Source organism: Larus michahellis, chromosome W (assembly GCF_964199755.1).
Source record: "Larus michahellis chromosome W, bLarMic1.1, whole genome shotgun sequence".
Taxonomy (NCBI): Eukaryota; Metazoa; Chordata; class Aves; order Charadriiformes; family Laridae; genus Larus; species Larus michahellis.
Window position 1 is genome coordinate 9,287,910 of NC_133929.1, and position 20,926 is coordinate 9,308,835.

A 20,926-nucleotide genomic window follows, 5' to 3' on the forward strand; every position below is an offset into this window, starting at 1 on the left:
TGGCTCACGTGACCATTTTCTCTCAGATACATTCCTACATATATACAAGATGTCATTCTAGACTATGCATTTAGGACCACATAAAAAGTCTACTGAACTTAATGGGAACCTGGACTTCAGAGAGTGTGGTGGTTTAGCAGACATGCAACTTAGCTCTATTGGCAGTGGTTCTGGATTTCTACAGTTCACATGCTGCGTTTCCACACATCCACTCTTTCAGGATTGCCTTGTCAAAGGGTCAGTCTCTTTCTTCAATGGCTGGTGTCTGAGGAGGACTCTGTCTGTTCATCTGCCTTTGATCCTGATCCATGCACTCCAGACTCTAGTTCCTGAGTTCAGCTCCCATCAGTCGCTGAGTCCCGTCTGGGACTTTCCCAGTGCCTGCTGGTGACGTGATTGTCATCCTGGGAGATCCATACTGGGTTTGTATATATTGTGTATATATATTTCATTATTTTTTAATTGATATTATTATATTTTTATTAATAATATTTCATTAAAGTAGTTTAGTTTCTTTTTCAATCCATAAGTCTCTTTCTCTCTCTCTCTCTCTCATTCTTCTCCCTTGGGAGAGAAGTTAAAGAGAGCACGTCGTTCATTCAGTTGCCAGTCCAGCCCAAACCATGACAATGGTGATGGGTTTCATGCCTGAACAAAGGGGCTAAGGATCTGCTGGGACAGCCCTAGGAGGGGTGTGGACAGGGTGTTTGTTTCTTGGAAGTCCTTGATTTGGATTCTCACCTGCCATTGTGCCCCATTGTGCCCCTGTGCTCTTCTGGGCTTGTGGACATGAGCCTTTGATGGGCTGGCTGATGGTTCCTGTGATGGGCCTGGGAGTAGCCCAGCAGGGTATTATTTGGGCTCTGCCTCCTGCCATTCTCTCTGTGCTCTTTTTTGGGTGTGCAGATGAGTTTTTATCACATAAACTAACATAAAATACTCTTTTGTGAAGTAACCATGTGAGTTTATGCAAGTGTGCTGGGTTGACCTTGGCTGGCCACCAGGTGCTCACCAAGCTCCATTATCACTCCCCCTCCATCAACAGGAGAGGAGGAGAAGATGCAAGGAAAAGCTCATGGGTCGAGATAAGCACAGGGAGATTGCTTACTAATTACTGTTATGGGCAAACCAGACTGGACTTGGGGAAAATAATTTAATTTATTGCCAATCAAACAGAACAGGATAATAAGAAATAAGAACAAATCTAAAACCACCTTCCCCCCACCCCTCCCTTCTTCCCAGGCTCAGCTTCATTCCTAACTCGGTGGTGGTGCAAAGTGGTGCAGCAGAGGGATGGGGAATGGGGGTTGCGGTCAGTTCATAGTGCTTTGTCTCTGCCGCTCCTTACTCCTCACTCTCTTCCCCTGTTCCAGCATGGGGTCCCTCCAACAGGAGACAGTCCTCCACAAACTTCTGCAACATGGGTCATTCCCATGGGGTGCAGTCCTTCATGAATGGACTGCTCTGGTGTGAGTCCCACACGGGCCACAGGTCCTGCCAGAAAACCTACTCCTGCATGGCTCCTTTTGTCGTGGGATCGTTTATCTGGTGTGCAAGCCAATAACACACAGAGTGGAGGTATTAGCTATTTATTAGCAGTTCTGCACAGAACAGGGTGCTAGGGGATATCTCTACAAAGCTAGCACATCCCGTATTAAAACAATCATTCATTTATACATTATAAATTAGCATAATTAACATATTCATTGTTTAACAACTTTTTACTGGTGCTCATAATCCCTTATCTTGAAGCTGATTGATGTAAAATGTCCTCGTCTTCAATTAAAGGTACAGTGTCTCTTAATTTCACTGTGCAGGCTCAGTGGGTGAGGGTCTTCAAGCGGAGGCGGGTATCTTAACTTCTAGAGGAGTGGTTTTCGTATTATAATTAGTCAAGTTCACCTTAAGGACACATTTCATGTGGTATAGCCAAGTTTCTTGGGCAATCAGCCCACTGACATTTCTGCTATCTCATTTTAGGTCTGGTTGTCCCTTCTATCCCATTGTCTTGTCAAGAATCATTTACCCAAATAATTTAGTGTTACAATCATAGAAGTTTCGATATCACTTTCAATGGGGTCACAGTTCCTGCCAGTCCTTCCACATCTTACCTTTTAGAGTTTTTACCCTTGCTTTAACAATTCATTTATGACATGCCTGTAAAAGGGTCAAGCCTACTTTTACCATGTGGTAAAAGTGGTGCTTAAAAAGTGCTAAGTAAATAAACTAAGCATTAGAGACAGTTTCCCTTCTCTGCTAACTACCAGATTTCTTTAAAATTCTTTGTAACAAGTGTTTACCAAGTCTTCAAACAAATTAACCAATACCTATAATCATTTTGTACCTAATGAAATATCTAAGGGCTTAGGATTTCCAAAAAGAGTAATTTCAAATTAAGTGAAAAGGCAACTGCTAAAGATAATTCAAAGGCTTATATATGTGATGAGCAGGAAGTCTCTTTTTCTTTTAGCTTGTGTATTGGGTTTACGTGGCAAGGCATTGGTAGTGCAGGGGCTGCAGGGGTAGCTTCTGTGAGAAGACACCAGAAGCTGCCCCCATGTCCAACAGAGCCAGTTTCAGTCGTCTCCAAGATGGACCACCTTTGGCCAAAGCCGAGCCAATCAGCAACGATGGTAGCACCTCTGTGATAATGTATTTAAGAAAGGGTAAAAAACGCTGCATGGCAGCAGCTGGGAGAGTGAGAATATGTGAGAGAAACAACTATCCAGACACCAAGGTCAGCGAAGAAGGAGGGGGAGGAGGTGCTCCAGGCACCAGAGCAGAGATTCACCTGCAGCCTGTAGTGAAGCAGGTTGTCCCCATGCTTGAGCAAGTGGATGTGACTTGAAGGAAGCTGTGACCCTGTGGACAGCCCATGCAGGAGCAGGTTTCCTGGCAGGACCTGTGACCCTGCAGGGGACCCACACTGCAGCAGTCCATTCCTGAAGGACTGCACCCCATGGAAAGAACACATGCTGGAGCAGTTTTTGAAGACCTGCAGCTTATGGGTGTATCCATGGGCCACAGTCCCTTCAGGGATGTATCTGCTCCAGTGTGGACTTACCCACGGCCACAGATGCTTCAGGCTGTCATGCTCCCATGTGGACTTATCCACAGGTCACAGCCCCTTCGACTTGAGTTCAGACTGGAGTTCCAGCCTGTCCAGTACAGCAGCCCAGAAACAGAAGCGATGCCCTGGCCATCTGCCAGCCCAGGCACATGGCCATTGCTGTTACCAAAATGTTCCCAGGCACAGCAGAGTAAGATGATAAGCAGTACAGCAAGCAGCGAAAGCAAAAAGCAGACACTAACAAGCACTAGACTAATATACAGTAAGGCAAGCAAGCCCCGTGGCAAGCACAGGAGCCTGCCAATTAATAGCTAAACAGCAATAACAGCTATAAATTCAGTCTAGCACATTCCTATCAAATCTGTCATTACCTCGAACTCCTCAAGCCCCATGTCAGGTGCCAAAAAGGACTGTCATGGTTTAATCACAGCCGGCAACTAAGCACCACATAGCTGCTCAATCACTCCCCTCACAGTGGGATGGGGGAAGAGAATCAGAAGGGTAAAAGTGCAAAAACTCATGGGCTGAACTAAGGACAGTTTAATAGGCAAAGCAAAAGCTGCGCATGCAGGCAAAACAAAATAAGGATATTCATTCACTACTTCCCATCGGCAGGCAGATGTTTAGCCATCTCCAGGAAAGCAGGGTTCCAGCATGCATAACAGTTACTTGGAAAGCCATTTTTTCTCATGAAGCTTGTGTTTTTCAGAGTACAGGACTGTGTGGTATATAGAGTTGTATGCAGAGAATAAACTGATTATGTACATCATGCTGCTGAATTCACAGCAGATGTTGGGAAGTGTCAGACAGATCTTCAGGAAGAGGAAGTGCTGCCCATAAGCCAGTTGACAGGTATGCAGGAAAACTTTGATGCGTATTTAGCTGGTTTAAACTGTGATACTATGTAGTGGTTTTGGCTGGGATGGAGTTTATTTTCTTCATAGTAGCTCCTATGGTTCTATGTTTTGTATTTGTGACCAAAAGAGTGTTGATAACACACCTACGTTTTGGTGATTGCTGAACAGTGTTTACACAGCATCACGGCCTTCTCTCTTTCTCATGCTGGCCTCCCAGGGAGCAGACTGAGGATGCACAAGAAGCTAAGTAGCCAGCTAAGCTCCACACAGCCACTTGCTCACTTCCCCCGCAGTGGGATAGGGGGGAGAATCAGAAGAGTAAAAGTGAGAAAACTCATGGGTTGAGCTAAAGACAGTTTAATAGGGAAACCAAAAACTGCACACGCAAGCAAAGCAAAACAAGGCATGCATTCACTACTTCCCATCAGCAGGCAGGTGTTCAGTCATCTCCAGGAAAGCAGGGCTTCATCACGTGTAACAGTTACTTGAGAAGATGAACGCCATAACTCCGAATCATAGAATCATAGGGTTCCTATTAATGTATATAAATACCTGAAGGGAGGGTGTAAAGAGGATGGAACCAGACTCTTTTCAGTTGTGCCCAGTGACAGGACAAGAGGCAATGGGCACAAACTGAAACACAGGAGGTTCTGTCTGAACATCAGGAAACACATTTTCACTGTGAGGTTGACAGAGTACTGGAACAGGTTACTACAATTATGGACTTTTCACATTTTTAGCTGTCAGTAATCCAGTAATATGCACTGGAATCAACGTTTTTAAAGGTACATAATTTGCCAAGTGTTTCTGTGATTGTCATGCCTATGTGAAACACGAGCAACAAGTTTCCAAAAGCACCTTATACAGCCTACTGTCTTCAACTTGTGAAAATACTTTTACACTTAACATTTTATTTCTGAGATTTAGTGTACCCTACTGGTGACAACTGGTTTAATAAAAAACTTAAAGCTATTTTACTTTAAGATAAAGATTAGGATTTATTTTGATAAATCAACTCAAGCCATGAAAACACAAGCAAGTCAATATGACATGTATTTTTATAATTGGTAGTAGAATCTGTAGTTGATTTAAATCATAGAATGGTTAGAGTTGGAAGGGGCCTTAAAGGTCATCTAGTTCCAACCCCCCTGCCATGGGCAGGGACATCTCCCACTAGACCAGGTTCCTCAAAGCCTCATCCAGCCTGGTCTTGAATGCTTCCAGGGATGGGGCATCCACAACTTCTCTGGGCAACCTGGGCCAGTGTCCCACCACCCTCACAGTAAAGAATATCTTCCTGATATCTAATCTAAATCCTACCTTCTTTCAGTTTTAAACCATTACCCCTTGTCCTATCACTACACTCCGTCATAAAGATTCCCTCCCCATCCCTCCTGTAGGCCCCTTTAGGTACTGGAAGGCTGCTATAAGGTCTCCCAGGAGCTTTCTCTTCTCCAGGCTGAACAACCCCAGCTCTCTCAGCCTGTTTTCATAGGACAGGTGCTTCAGCCCTCTGATCATCTCTGTGGCCCTTGTATGGGCCCGTTCCAACAGGTCCATGTCCTTCTTATGTTGGGGACCCCAGAGCTGGATGTAGAACTCCAGGTGGGGTGTCATAAGAGTGGAGTAGAAGGGGAGAATCATAGAATCATAGAATGGTTTGGGTTGGAAGGAACCTTTAAAGGTCATCTAATTCTAACTCCCCTGCCATGGGCAGGGACACCTCCCACTAGACCAGGTTGCTCAAGGCCCCATCCAAACACAGAATCACAGAATGGTAGGGGTTGGAAGGGACCTCTGGAGATCATCTAGTCCAACCCCCCTGCCAGAGCAGGGTCACCTTAGAGCAGGTTGCACAGGAACAGTGTCCAGGTGGGTTTTGAATGTCTCCAGAGACGGAGACTCCACCACCTCTCTGGGCAGCCCGTTCCAGGGCTCTGCCACCCTCAAAGTAAAGAAGTGCCTCCTCATGTTTAGGTGGAACTTCCTATGATCAAGTTTGTGCCCGTTACCTCTTGTCCTGTCCCCAGGCACCACTGAAAAGAGCCTGGCCCCATCCTCCAGACACCCACCCTTTAAGTATTTATAAGTGTTGATAAGATTCCTCCCTCAGCCATCTTTTTTCCAGACTGAAGAGACCCAAGTCCCTCAGCCTTTCTTCATAAGAGAGGAGTTCCAGTCCCCTAATCATCTTGGTAGCCCTTTGCTGCACCCTCTCCAGCAGTTCCCTGTCCTTCTTGAACTGGGGAGCCCAGAACTGGACACAGTACTCCAGATGCAGCCTCACCAGGGCAGAGTAGAGGGGGAGGATGACCTCCCTCGACCTGCTGGCCACACTCTTCTTGATGCACCTGTCGTGGTTTGGCCTCAGATGGTAACCCAGGAAGCCCCCGGTGACTTCCTGCCCCCTCCCCCAGCAGCTCAGGGTGGGCATGGCTCACATGGCATGGAATACCTGTGTCCCTGACAGAGCCTGGGGAGAAATAACCTTGTCCCCGCTGGAACCAGGACATTATCCACCCCTTATTCCATACCATTTTTGCCATGCCCAGATCTTACAGGTCCCAATGAATTGCCACCACTTTCCCCTGTCATGTATATATATACACACATATATATTCATACAGATATAATGCCCTTAGTCTATGGGCCATCCCTCCAAAGTGTCCGGTGAGTTCTTGTAATCCATGGCTTTGGGCTCCATCTGTTAGAACAGTCTCTCAGGGCAGGCGAGATGGTGTGTGGTGCTGGACTGTTGCATGCTGCATTTTCGGAGCTTGCAGCTGATGTATCCAGTGTGGCTCATGCACACAGTCCGTGGGCAGAAGATGTAGATCTTGAGGAAGTTGCTGGGCGCCAGCTGCTGAGGTCAGTGCTGATCCCACCACCCCTGTGCTTTACTCAACTTTTCATCAAAGTCCACCTGTCCTTACTTTGGGTGATTCTTACTGTAATACAGCTGATAGCAATTATAGTAACGAGGGCATACAGTGACAGGGTTATTTAGCAATCAACAACACACAATTTGATTCATTGGCTATTCTCACCCAAAATCAGATCCCCATGAGGTACACATCGGACTTCCCCATCCTTCTGCATCACCCACCAAGTGCACCCAGGTCCTTGGGCAAAAGCAATCCCACGGATGGGTTTGCCTTTGCCTGAGGCAGGACTAACCCAGACTGTCTTCCCTAGCATATTCTTCATGTGCACTACGGGGACTTTATCCCCTTCTACAGTACGTGGAAGTTTTGATTGGGCAGGGCCAGCTTGATTGTTAGATCCCCTGGTGTTAACTAGCCAGGTAGCTTTTGCTAGATGTGCATCCCAATGTTTGAAGGTCCCACCACCCATTGCTCTCAGTGTAGTTTTTAAACAGTCCATTGTATCGTTCTATCTTCCCAGAGGCTGGTGCGTGATAGGGGATGTGATACACCCACTCAATGCCATGCTCTTTGGCCCAGGTGTCTATGAGGCTGTTTCGGAAATGAGTCCCGTTGTCCGACTCAATTCTCTCTGGGGTACCATGTCACCACAGGACTTGCTTTTCAAGGCCCAGGATAGTGTTCCGGGCAGTGGCATGGGGCACAGGGTATGTTTCCAGCCATCCAGTGGTTGCTTCCACCATTGTGAGCACATAGCACTTGCCTTGACGGGTTTGTGGCAGTGTGATATAATCAATCTGCCAGGCCTCCCCATATTTATATTTCAGCCATCGTCCTCCATACCAAAGAAAGAGGCTTCAAACGCTTGGCTTGATTGATTGCAGTGCATGTCTCACATTCATGGATGACCTGTGCAATAGTGTCCATGGTCAAGTCCACCCCTCGGTCACGAGCCCATCTATGTGTCACATCTCTCCCTTGATGGCCTGAGGAGTCATGGGCCCACTGAGCTATGAATAGTTCACCCTTATGTTGCCAGTCCAGATCCACCTGAGCCACTTCAATCCTAGCGGCCCGATCCACCTGCTGGTTGTTCTGATGTTCCTCCGTGGCCCGATTCTTCCCTACATTGGCATCTACGTGGCGTACTTTCACAACCAGATTCTCTATCCGGGCAGCAATATCTTGTCACAGTTCAGCAGCCCAGATGGGTTTGCCTCTGCGCTGCCAGTTGCCCTGCTTCCACTGCTGTAACCACCCCCACAGAGCATTTGCCACCATCCATGAGTCAGTGGATAAAGTAGTAAAAATGGCCAGATAAAGTACTGGCCATTTTTCTTGCTCAGCAATGTCCAAAGCCAGCTGAATGGCCTTCACCTCTGCAAACTGGCTTGATTCACCTTGTCCTTCACTGGCTTCTGCAACCTGTCGTGTAGGACTCCACACAGCAGCCTTCCACTTTGGATGCTTTCCCACAATCCGGCAGGACCCATCTTCTCATTTTCTGGCAGTTTATTATATGGTGGGGCCTCTTCTGCACGCATCACCTCCTCCTCTGGTGACATTCTGAAATCCTTGCCTTCTGGCCAGTCCATGATCACTTCCAGAATTCCTGGGCGACTGGGGTTTCCCATTCGAGTCCGCTGTGTGATCAGTGCAATCCACTTACTCCATGTAGCATCAGCTGCATGATGTGTGTCAGGGACCCTTTCTTTGAACATGCAATCCAGCGCCAGCAGTCGAGGTGCTAAGAGGAGCTGTGCTTCTGTACCAACCAAAGCTGGATGCAGTACTCCAGGTGGGGTCTCACCAGAGCAGAGCAGAAGGGCAGAATCACCTCCCTCGACCTACTGGCCATGATTCTTTTGATGCAGCCCAGGGTGTGGTTTGCTTTCTGGGCTGCGAGCATACATTGCCAGCTCGTGTTGAGCTTCTCATCCACCAACACCCCTCAGGGCTGCTGTCAAGCCATTCTGCATTGCAGCCTGTATTTCAGCTTCAGGTTGCCCCTACCCAGATGCAGGCCCTTGCACTTGGCCTGGTTGAACTTCATGAGATTGGCATGTGACCACCTCTCAAGCCTGTCCAGGTCCCTCTGGATGGCATCCCTTCCCTCCAGCGTATCGACCATGCCACAACAGCTTGGTGTCATCGGCAAACTTGCTGAGGGTGCACTCAATCCCACTGTTCATGTCGCTGACAAAGATGTTAAACAGCACCGCTCCCAGTACTGACCCCTGAGGAATGCCACTCGTCACTGGTTTCCACGTGGACATCGAGCTGTTGACCTCAACCCTCTGAGTGCAGACATTTAGCCAGTTCCTTATCCACCGAGTGGTCCATCCATCACATCCATGCCTTTCCAATTTAGAGACCAGGATGTCATGCGGGACAGTGTCAAATGCTTTGCATAAGTCCAGGTAAATGACATTGGTTGCTCTCCCCTAACAATGCTGTGGCACCATTGTAGAAGGCCACCAAATTTGGCAGGCATGACTTGCCCTTGGTGAAGCCATGTTAGCTGTCACCAATCACCTCCTTATTTTCCATGTGCCTTAGCAGAGATTCCAGGAGAATCTGCTCCATGATCTTGCCGGGCACAGAGGTGAGACTGACTGGCCTGTAGCTCCCCGGGTCTTCCTTTTTACCCTTTTTGGAAGTGGGGGTTTACCATTTCATGATCACTGCAGCTAAGGCTACCCCCCACTTGGGGGTTATGTTTCCCCTTTTCCAGTCAGTGGGAACTTCACTGGACTGCCACGACTTCTGAGATATGATGGATAGTGCCTCAGCCACTTCGTTCGCCAGTTCCCTCAGGACCCATGGATGCATCTCATCAGGTATCATGGACTTGTGCACCTTCAGGTTCCTTAGATGGTCTCCATCCTGGTCTTCTCCTACAGTAGACAATTCCTCATTCTCCCAGTCTCTGCCTTTGCCTTCTGCGACTTGGGCTTGTTAGATGACAATGTGAATCTTTTCACATAGTTTGTAAGAATTCAAAGCAGATTTTTTATAAAAAGTTGCCAGTCTTCAATTCTGTAAGTAAATGACTGTTATTAAATCACTTCAAATCAGTACTTGTTTAGGCCAGCAGAAATGCATTTCATCTATTCTTCAATGCCTGGATGTAATCTGCAGAAAGTAAAGCTATGCAACTAGGGAAGTGGGTTGGCGTATACTTCCACATTAGAGTTGAACAGCAAAGAACACTGTGCTAATTAATTCACTTGGGCTCTTCACAGATCTTTAATCATTTACTCAACCGAAACAAATTTAGGTAAATTTGGAAGATGAATTATTTAATGCTTTGCATTTGGCCACTTTAATAAGAGATGAAAAATAAAAGAAAGGAAAAAAGGAAAAATACTTTTAATATCAGAGAAATGGAAAAGGTCATTTAATGCAATAGGTGAGCTATTGAACAAAGTATTTCAGTTCCCATATTCCATTTACCTTATTAGTGACATTCAAATTATAACTTGCTTCACAGAGTGCCATCACAATAGCAACATTCTCATCTTTGCAGGCCACATGCAGAAGAGTGTTTCCATGTCTGTATTGGAAGCCTACAAAACATCCTTGACTGATGAGAGTTTTAACCACCTCCATTTGATGTCTTCTCATGGCAACGTGTGGGGCTATATGACCATCCTGAAATCACAAGACAACTTTTAAGCAAGATTTTAATAATGCTAAAAATCAAAGTATTTTTCATTCATGGTAATTTTGTGCATCTCCCTGCCTCAATAATCACAATGATTTTTTTTTCTTTTGGGGGTGTAGGCAAGGAGATGCACAGTATCTGTCTGTTATGGTTTGACCCCAGTAGGCAGCTAAACACAACACAGACGCTCGCTCACTCACTCCCCCCACAGTGGGATGGGGGAGAAAATCAGAAAGGTAAAAATTAGAAAACTTGTGGGTTTAGATAAAGACAGTTAAACAGGTAAAGCAAAAGATGCACGTGCAAGCAAAGCAAAACAAGGAATTCACTCACTACTTCTCATCAGCAGGCAGGTGTTCAGCCATCCCCAGGAAAGCAGGGCTCCATCATGCATAACGGTTACTTGAGAAGACAAATGCCATAACTCCAAACATCCCCCCTTCCTCCTTCTTCCCCACAGTTTTATTGCTGAGCATGATGTCATATGGTATGGAATACCCCTTTGGTCAATTGGGAAATATCCACCTGCTCCAGTGTGGTCAATTGGGGTCAGCTGTCCCAGCTGCGCCCCCTCTCAACTTCTTGTGCACCCCCAGCCTACTCACTGGTGGGATGGTGTGAGAAGCAGAGAAGGCCTTGACTCTGTGTAAGCACTGTTCAGCAGTAACTAAAACATCCCTGTCTTATCAACACTATTTTCATCACAAATCCAAAACATAGCACTTTACAAGCTACTATTAAGAAATTTAACTCTATCCCAGCCAAAACCAGTACACTGTCAGAACAAGTCAACTATAGGATGAAAGCATATTTACATTAAACCACTGAGCTTTTCACTGGAATGAAGTGCAAATACACATTCTATGCTGATGACTTCCAGAAGGAATGGGAGAGTGACCAACTGTAACAATCAGTTGAGTATCTTAAACCAATGTAGAGTTTGGTGACTGAAGTTAGTGAAATAAAAGTCATACAATCTGCTTAGAGATTAGTAGCTTTAGAGACAGAGCTTTCTCTCTGTGGAATAACTTAAAGAGACAGTGTGGCTATAAAAATCAATGTAATTCTTTTAGAAGCAAAAGCATTTTCCTGAACTTGCTTTAGTAACTATTTAGATATAATGACAATTCCACGAGCAATAAAGCTAGCTATAAGGACAAGCATAGTGTAAGTATAAGGAATTAAATGCAAAGTTCATTCCTTGAGATCACATCCTGAAAGACAAAAAATCATTCTGAATCAGAGTTATATTTTTAAAAGTCTGGTATTTAGATTATTGGAAATAGGTGTGATTTATCTGACACATAGGTGTCAAAGACAAACAGTAAATTAATTCTTTTCTCTTAAGTTAATAGCTTGTTGCCAATTACAGAATTCAGTGTTCCTGCTATTTTCCATAGAGAGTGTGTTGCTCATAAGGTGCTAATTAATAAGGCGATAATGAACCAAAATAAACCAAATCATGGAAAAATAAACAGTCAGCAACTTTAAAGACTATTTGAGTCATCAATATTCTCTGTAGAACCACTCAAAAAACCCATGTCATAAAAGTAATGATGGCTTGCAGCGTTCAAATGAAGCAATTCAGAGATACTGCTCTACGACATCTGTGATCTCTGGACATAATTCCTGACTAAAAGCAACTCGTTCACCTATTACTAACCTTGTCTGTTGCATCAAGGTTAGCTCCATATTCTGCCAAGCATTCCATAATAACATGGTAACCCCTAGCAGATGCTGTCAGGAGCGAAGTCTCCCCTTCTTTGTTTTCAATGTTCACATTACAACCTGCTTCACAAAGTGCTTTAGCAAGCGGTAGCCATGCCAAGCAGTGCAATGCAATGGGATTTCTTCTTCCTATCAACATGGATTAGGAAAATAAAATAAAAAAAAAAGATGAAGCCAAATGCTAGAAGAAACTATTCCCCAGCTTAACTTAGAAATACAGGAAGATGACGGGAAAGAAAAAAGACAGTCTATTAAGTAAGGCCTTTAAAGAGATGTGGTAATTTCTAATGATGACATTCTCAAAGCAAGAATAATTCCTGCTGACATACTAGGTGACTGTGATAACTCACTAGATTTTCATCACTATCTATTGACAATACCTGGTATGTCAGCAATACTAGTTTAGATGTTTCCATGCTGCCAAAGCTAATTATTTACCTTGGTTCTCTTACTTGAAAACACATCCTCATTCATAAGCAACTTCTACATCCTGTGTCCTGAGGTACTTATCCAGCATTTAAAATAGATCACTCACCAAGGAAATACAAACCCCACAAGACTGGCAGTTTGAGGCAGATCAATCTGCTTACAATGTTCAAAGCACATCTAAATCATTTAGGAGTGTAGGAAGTAACTCGGGTACTTAGAAACCTGAGTCATCTAAAGGCACATTAAGACAAGGCTTTGAATTTGTAGGCATTTTGAGTTTCTTCAACTTCAGTTCTGATTGAAGTTCTAATTTGGTTTTTGTTTGAACCAAGCAAACTTCAAAATATTCACCTCCGTTGTTCCTGTACTTCATAACAACTCTGTGGAACATCATTAAGGAACTCAAAAGTTTTACAAAAATATACTACTGAAAATATCGCTTTTGTAGCCCACTGCAAATCAGGGAAGACTAAAGCCAAAAAAAGTCATTCTGCCAAATTCTAAGAATAGGATATCCTTTTTGTACTTGACAAATATCGACGATGATACTATCGATTTTAATAATATCAGAGGGCTGGATTCAAGGTTTCTGTGGAAATCTGAGGAATAAGTAACAGTCGAACAGCACTATCTGTGGCTCTTTGACCTGCTGCTGCTTAAACAATATAAAGGTAGTTCCAGAGCATACAGCATTTTGAAAAACTTGTGGCTGGCTAACTGGGGAGGTCCCATTAGACTGGAAGTTAGCAAATGTGATGCCCATCTACAAGAAGGTCCAGAAGGATGATCTGGGGAACTACAGGCCTGTCAGAATGACCTCGGTGCTGGGGAATGTTATGGAGCAGATCATCCTGAGTGCCATCACGCAACACGTACAGGACAAGCAGGTGATTAGGCCTAGTCAGCATTGCTTTATGAAAGGCAAGTCCTGCCTGACTAACCTGATCTCCTTCTATGACAAGGTGGCCCGCTTAGTGGATGAGGGAAAAGCTGTGGATATTGTTTACCTGGACTTCAGTAAAGCCTTCGACACCATTTCCCACAGCATTCTCCTGGAGAAACTGGCTGCTCATGGCATGAACGGGCATACGCTTCACTGGGTAAAAAACTGGCTGGATGGCCGGGCCCAGAGAGTGGTAGTGAATGGAGTTAAATCCAGTTGGCAGCCAGTCACAAGTGGTGTTCCTCAGGGCTCAGTTTTGGGGCCAGTTCTCTTTAATATCTTTATCAATGATCTGGATGAGGAGATCAAGTGCACCCTCAGTAAGTTTGCAGATGACAACAAGTTGGGCAGGAGTGTTGACCTGCTTGAGGGTAGGAAGGATTTGCAGAGGGATCTGGACAGGCTGGATCGATGGGCCAAGGCCAATGGTATAACATTCAACAAGGACAAGTGCCAGGTCCTGCGCTTTGGTCACAACAACCCTGTGCAACGCTACAGGCTTAGAGAAGAGTGGCTGGAAAGCTGCCTGGCAGAAAAGGGCCTGGGGGTGTTGGTCGACTGCTGGCTGAATATGAGCCAGCAGCGTGCCCAGGTGGCCAAGGCGGACAACAGCATCCTGGCTTGTATCAGGAATAGCGTGGCCAGCAGGACTAGGGAAGTGATTGTCCCCCGTACTTTGACACTGGTGAGGCCCCACCTCGAATACTGTGGTCAGTTTTGGGCCCCTCACTACAAGAAAGACACTGAGGTGCTGGAGCATATCCAGAGAAGGGCAATGAAGCTGGTGAGGGGTCTGGATAATAAGTCTTATGAGGAGCAGCTGAGGGAACTGGGGGTGTTTAGCCTAGAAAAAAGGAGGTTGAGGGGAGACCTTATTGCTCTCTACAACTACCTGAAAGGTGGGGGTTGGTCTCTTCTCCCAAGTAACAGGCGATAGGACAAGAGGAAATGGCCTCAAGTTGCGCCAGGGGAGGTTTAGATTGGATATTAGGAAAAATTTCTTCACTGAAAGGGTTGTCAAGCATTGGAACAGGCTGCCTAGGGAAGTAGTTGAGTCACTATCCCTGGAGGTATTTAAAAGATGGGTAGCTGTGGTGCTTGGGGACATGGTTTAGTGGTGGACTTGGTAGTGCCAGGTTAACGGTTGTAATCGATGATCTTAAAGGTCTCTTCCAACCAAAACGATTCTATGATTCTATGATGAATAAGTATAATGGAAGATTTCAGGTACAGTATTAAAGATGTACTGTTTCAGAAAATGGGCACTTCCAATAATTTTCTTAAGTTACAACTGTACTGATTTCCCCTTATATGTTACAGTAAGGTTATTCCAATTGCCATGCAGGAGAGCTCAAAGGGCTCTTGGGCTGTCCACTATTTATAGAGTAATATGAATAGTCATATTCGCATGGGAACAAAATATCTAGGTTCCCACTCCAGACAGTGTTTTGGCTGTGTTGCCAGCCATCCCCCAAAGTCCAGGTGCAACTCATAACAACTCCCACTGATGGTTATGGCTTGAGCGGGAGCCGGGGAGGGGGAAGGGGGAAAGGGGGAGAGCACACCACCACAGAGGTCCAGATATTCCCCTTGACAAACACAGGTTAATGTTTCTTCTTCTTCTCCTTAGGGCGTCCTGCTCATGTCTCTTCTCAGGATTGTTATCTGGAAGTCTAGGCTCAGCAGTTAATCCTTTCATCACACCACTTACTTCATGCCTGGTCTTTTGGTATCACTTCTTATGGGTATTACTACTTGGGGCTGAGATTCTCATTATTTTATATAGTGATCTGTGTTCCAAGGGAATCTCTTACATTATTTAAAGAAAACATAGGAAATACAGAACATAAAAATTAGGACTGGAAGAGACTTCTTCCAGGTTCCTGGAGTGTGTGTGAGACAACTTCCTAACACAGATGGTGAGGGAGCCAACTAGGGAAAGTGTCCTACTGGACCTGCTGCTTGTTAACAGAGGCGGCCTTGTAGGGGATGTAAAGATTGGAGGTTGTCTTGTGTAGAGTGACCATGAAATGATAGAATTTTCGATTCTTGGTGAAGCAAGGTGGGGAGCCAGCAGAACTGCCACCTTAGATTTCGGAAGGGCAAACTTTGGCCTGCTTAGGAGCGTGGTTGAGAGTGTCCCTTGGGGGACAGTCCTGAAGGGCAAAGGTGCCCAGGAAGGCTGGTCTTATTTCAATGAGGAACTCTTAAAAGCTCAGGAGAAGGCCATCCCCAAGTCCCAAAAAACAAGCAGACAGGGAAGTAGACCAGCCTGGCTAAATAGACAGCTTTGGCTGGACCTCAGGAAAAAAAAGAAAGTTTACGATCTTTGGAAAAGGGGGTTGGCTACTTATGAAAAATACCAAGATGTAGTGAAGCTATGTAGGGGGAAAATTAGAAGGGCCAAAGCTCAAGCAGAACTCATCTTGGCCACCATGGTTAAAGATAAGAAGAGGTTCTTTCAGTATATCAATAGAAAAAGGAAGACTAGGGAAAATGTAGGCCCACTAATGAATGAGATGGGTGCCCTAGTGATGGAAGACACAGAGAAGGCAGAGTTACTGAATGCCTTCTTTGCTTCAGTCTTCACTGTTAAAGCTGTCCCTCATGAATCCCAGGCCCTGGAGGCAAGGGGGAAGGTCTGGAGAGAGGAAGAGTTTTTCCCCAGTAGAGGAAGATCAGGTTAGAGACCACTTGGCCAAACTGGACATCCATAAGTCCATGGGCCCTGATGAGATGCACCCGCGAGTGCTGAGAGAGCTGGCAGATGTTATTGCTTGGCCACTCTCCATCATCTTTGAAAGGTCGTGGAGGACAGGAGAGGTGCCTGAGGACTGGAGGAAAGCCAATATCACTCCAGTCTTCAAAAAGGGCAGGAAGGAGGACCCAGGGAACTACAGACTGGTTAGTCTCACCTCCATCCCTGGGAAGGTAATGGAGTGACTCGTTCTGGATGTCATATTCAAGAGCAGGAAGTTATTGGAAGTGGTCAACATGGATTTACCAAGGGTAAATCATGCTTGACCAATCTCATAGCTTTCTATGATGTTATAACTGGTTGGCTGGATGAGGACAGAGCAGCAGATGTCATCTACCTTGACTTCAGCAAGGCTTTTGACACTGTCTCTCATAACATCCTCCTTAGGAAACTGAGGAAGTGTGGACTAGACGAGGGGACAGTGAGGTGGATTGAGAGCTGGCTGCGTGACAGGACTCAGAGGGTTGTGATTAATGGAGCAGGGTCGAGTTGGAGGCCTGTAACCAGTGGTGTTCCCCAGGGGTCAATACTTGGACCAGTATTGTTTAACATGTTCATCAACAACCTGGACGAGGGGACAGAGTGTATCCTCAGCAAGTTCGCTGATGATACCAAACTGGGAGGGGTGGCTGACACTCCAGACGGCCGTGCTGCCATCCAGCGTGACCTGGACAGGCTGGAGAGCTGGGCAGAGAAGAACCTAATGAGGTTCAACAAGGACAAGTGTAGGGTCCTGCACCTGGGGAGGAAGAATGTCAGGCACCAATATAGGTTAGGGGTGGACCTGCTGGAAAGCAGCTCTGAAGAAAAGGATCTGGAGGTCTTGGTAGACAGTAAATTATCCATGAGCCAGCAATGTGCCCTTGTTGCCAAAAAGGCCAATGGAATTCTGGGCTGCATAGGGAAGAGTGTGGCCAGTAGGTCAAGGGAGGGTCATTCTCCCCCTCTACTCTGCACTGGTGAGGCCACAACTGGAATACTGCATCCAGTTTTGGGCTCCCCAGTTCAAGAGGGACAGGGAACTACTGGAGCGGGTCCAGCATAGGGCGACAAAGATGATTGAGGGACTGGAGCATCTCCCTTATGAGGAAAGGCTGAGAGAGCTGGGACTCTAGTCTGGAGAAGAGAAGGCTGAGAGGAGACCTTATTAATGTTTACAAGTATCTAAAGGGTGGGTTGAAGGAGGATGGAGCCAGACTCTTTTCAATGGTTCCCAGTGACAGGACAAGGGGTAATGGGCACAAGTTAGAACATAGGAAGTTCTGATCAAATATGAGAAAAAACTTTTTTTTACAGTGAGGGTGACAGAGCACTGGAACAGGCTGCCCAGGGAGGTTGTGGAGTCCCCTTCTCTGGAGGCTTTCAAGACCTGCCTGGATGCAGTCCTGAGTAATGTGTTCTAGGCAATCCTGCTTTAGCAGGGGAGTTGGACTAGATGATCTCTAGAGGTCTCTTCCAACTCTGAAAAATTCTGTGATTCTGTGACTTTCATTCCATTCCACTCTATTTACTATGGCTCTATAATGTAGCCCCACTGGAGGATTTCCTATAGAAATGTATTTCTATGCCATGTCTTCTTGCTCCATAACATCACAAAATCATAGAATGGTTTGGGTTGGAAGGGACCTTAAAGATCATCTAGTTCCAAACCCCCTTCTACTAGTCCAGGTTGCTCAAAGTCCCATCCAACTTGGCCTTAAACACTTCCAGGAATGGGGCATCTGCAACTTCTCTGGGCAACCCGTTCCAGTGTCTTACCACCCTGACAGCAAAGACTTTCTTCCTAATATTTAATCTAAATCTCCCCTCTTTCAATTTAAAACCGTTGCCCCTCATCCTATCGCTCCACTCCCTGAGAAGTGACCTGCTGGCCATGCTTCTTTTGATGCAGCCCAGAAAGTCAACTGTATCCTGGATATGGTTGACTTTCTGGGCTGCAAGTGCACATTGCTGGGTCATGTTGAGCTTCTCATCCACCAGCACCCCCAAGGCCTTCTCCTCAGGGCTGCCCTCAAGCCATTCTCCATGCAGCCTGTATTTGTGCTTGGGATCACCATGACCCAGGTGCAGGACCTTGCGCTTGGCCTGGTTGAACTTCATGAGGATTGCACGGCCCCACCTCTCGAGCCTGTCCAGGTCCCTCTGGATGGCATCCCTTCCCTCCAGCGTGTCGACCGCACCACACAGCTCACTGTCATCAGCACACTTGCTGAGGGTGCACTCAATCCCACTGTCCGTGTTGCCAACAAAGATGTTAAACAGCACCGGTCCCAGTACTGACCCCTGAGGAATGCCATTCGTCACTGGTTGCCACTTGGACATTGAGCTGTTGACCACAACCCTCTGAGTGCAGCAATCTAGCCAGTTCCTTATCCACTGAGTGGTCCATCCATCAAATCCATGCCCCTCCAGGTAGTTGATGTCAGTTGCTCTTCTCTTATCTACCAGTGCTATAACCCCATTGTAGAAGGCTACCAAGTTTGTCAGACACAATTTGCCTTTGGTGAAGCCGTGTTGGCTTCAGTGGACGAAGAAGACAGAGCCTGTGTACTAATTTACATAGGAAGTGAAGAAACCTTGACCAATCATTAAAGAGAATAGCAATGAATATGCATTAATTATTAGAATACGTAACAATCAGTGTATAAAATGGGAAATTTTTGAACCTAAGGTGTGCTCCCTTGGAACGGGCACCCCATTTCTGCACATTAATGGAATAAACTTAGAAATACCTCTGCTCTGTGTGTTATTGGCTTGCACACAGGGTAAAGAACCCAGATTTGGGACAACAGGGGAATGAGACATCTAACGTCTCCCAGAGAATCCTTTTGTGCTTCTCTCAAATCACAGAAATGCAGAAAAATCCAGCGTTGCTTGTTCTAAAGTGGAAGACAAAGAATTCCATGTATGTGTGGTTTCCCCTGAAAAAGCCCAATTAGAATTTGTGGCATCAGTGACAGAGCTTGGTGTGTGATAGAGAGAGACTAAATTAAAGGAAAATGAAATGTCAGACAATTTTAAAGATGACTATGGATGAATGAAAAATAATTCAAGTCTCTCTTTTCTACAAGGTAAAGCAGATTTTAAATTAGAAGTCTTAAGTCTTCTGGTTCAGCCAGAATTACATTCACATTACAAGTATCCAGCGGTAAGTACAATGATTCAACAGGCCAAGCTAAGCACTTGCTAGCATTAGACACTTAAATTGGATGAAAGCTTGGAAGGAACTTCCTTAAAGAAAGACAACTTTAAAAATGCCTGCCACTGTGGTACATGATCCTGAAGTTGACTTGTCGTCTTTTCAGTATAAATGTCCTGGTTTGAGGTAAAACAGAACCAACTTTCTGTTCAGTAATTTTACTTCTTAGCTAGGCCTCTTCTAACTCTCTGAAATTAACAGCATGTTGTGCAGAAAACAGTTCGTTCTCAGAGTGATAAGACAGTTTGTGCCAAGGAATGGTATGCAGCAAGGCTCTTGCTTATACTTATTGCTATAACAACCAAGGTCACTAACTTCGTTATTTGCCCCATTGGAGGGTCAGAAACGGAAAGGCATAGAGGGGTCCCTCCTGCAGGGAGGAGTGGACAGGACAGGTGACCCAAAACTGACCAACAGGGGTATTCCATCCCATATGCCCCATGCTCAGTATAAAAGCTGAGGGATCAAAGGGTCAGCTCTATTTCTTCAATGGCCAATGTCCAAGGAGGACCCTGTCTGTTCATCTGCCTTTGATCCCAATCCATGTGTTCCTGACTCCAGCTTTGGAATCCAGTTCCCACCCATCACTGAGTCCAGTCTGGGACTTCCCCAGTGCCTGTGGGTGACATCATCCTGGGAGCTTAATATGGTTTTGTATATACTATATCTATTTCATTATTTCCTTTTTATCTTATTATTAATATTTCATTGAAGTAGTTTAGTTTCTTCTAAACTCATAAATCTCTCTATCTCTCCTCCTCCTCCTCTCTGTGCACGAGAGGCTGGGGGGGAGCATCTGTCGCCGGCCATTGGCCAATTTGGCCAAAACCACGACAATAAATCAACCAAGTATCATGTTTTGTAAATTGAAAAATTGAAAAAACAGAATAGATCTATTTCAGGTCACAGTACTCTTTAAGTAGTCAAATTTACACCTGCACTCCTGGAATCCAATAAAAAAAATAGATTCCTCCCCAAATGAAAGGTCTAAGTAACAATTTCCATCCCTGCCAAAGACTCTCTCACAGGAAGTTGTTATGCTCTCATTTTAAAATACATGTAGGAAACTGCTGAAAGTAAGCATGCTAGAATGTAGCCTTGATAATATGTAGTGTTAAAGGGGCCTAAACCACTGATGAAACTGATTGCTGAAGTAGGACACTGGCAGAATTAAGCGGGAAATGCAACAGTTCAAAAAAATGTATTTGAGGTGTAAAAAAATACAGTAAAAGGAAATGCTTTTCTCACTCAGGTGTTTAGAACTGTGATTGTGATAAATGAGATGTCAGTGATGTACTTTAAAAAGGTAGAATGTATTTTAGAAGGCAGAATCTCTCACTAAGCAAGAGCAAAGAGCTGTAAAAAGGTTACAAGGCCTTGTGAAACTGGA

The 20,926-nt window shown here is 45.3% G+C and overlaps 1 long non-coding RNA gene across 2 annotated transcripts in view; it reads right to left on the bottom strand.

Annotated features, from left to right (window-relative positions):
• Positions 1-3,169: 3,169 nt before the first annotated feature.
• LOC141735589 (uncharacterized) overlaps positions 3,170-20,926 on the bottom strand; it is a 44,798-nt gene continuing 27,041 nt past the window's right edge. The window contains exons 2-3 of one of the 2 annotated variants that reach the window (XR_012584796.1): positions 10,269-10,466; positions 3,170-9,851 (exon numbers count right to left, since the gene is read on the bottom strand). This is a non-coding gene — a long non-coding RNA (uncharacterized LOC141735589). Of the gene's footprint in view, positions 10,136-10,268; positions 10,467-20,926 lie in introns of both variants that reach the window. The other variant, XR_012584797.1, reaches the window with a different exon arrangement.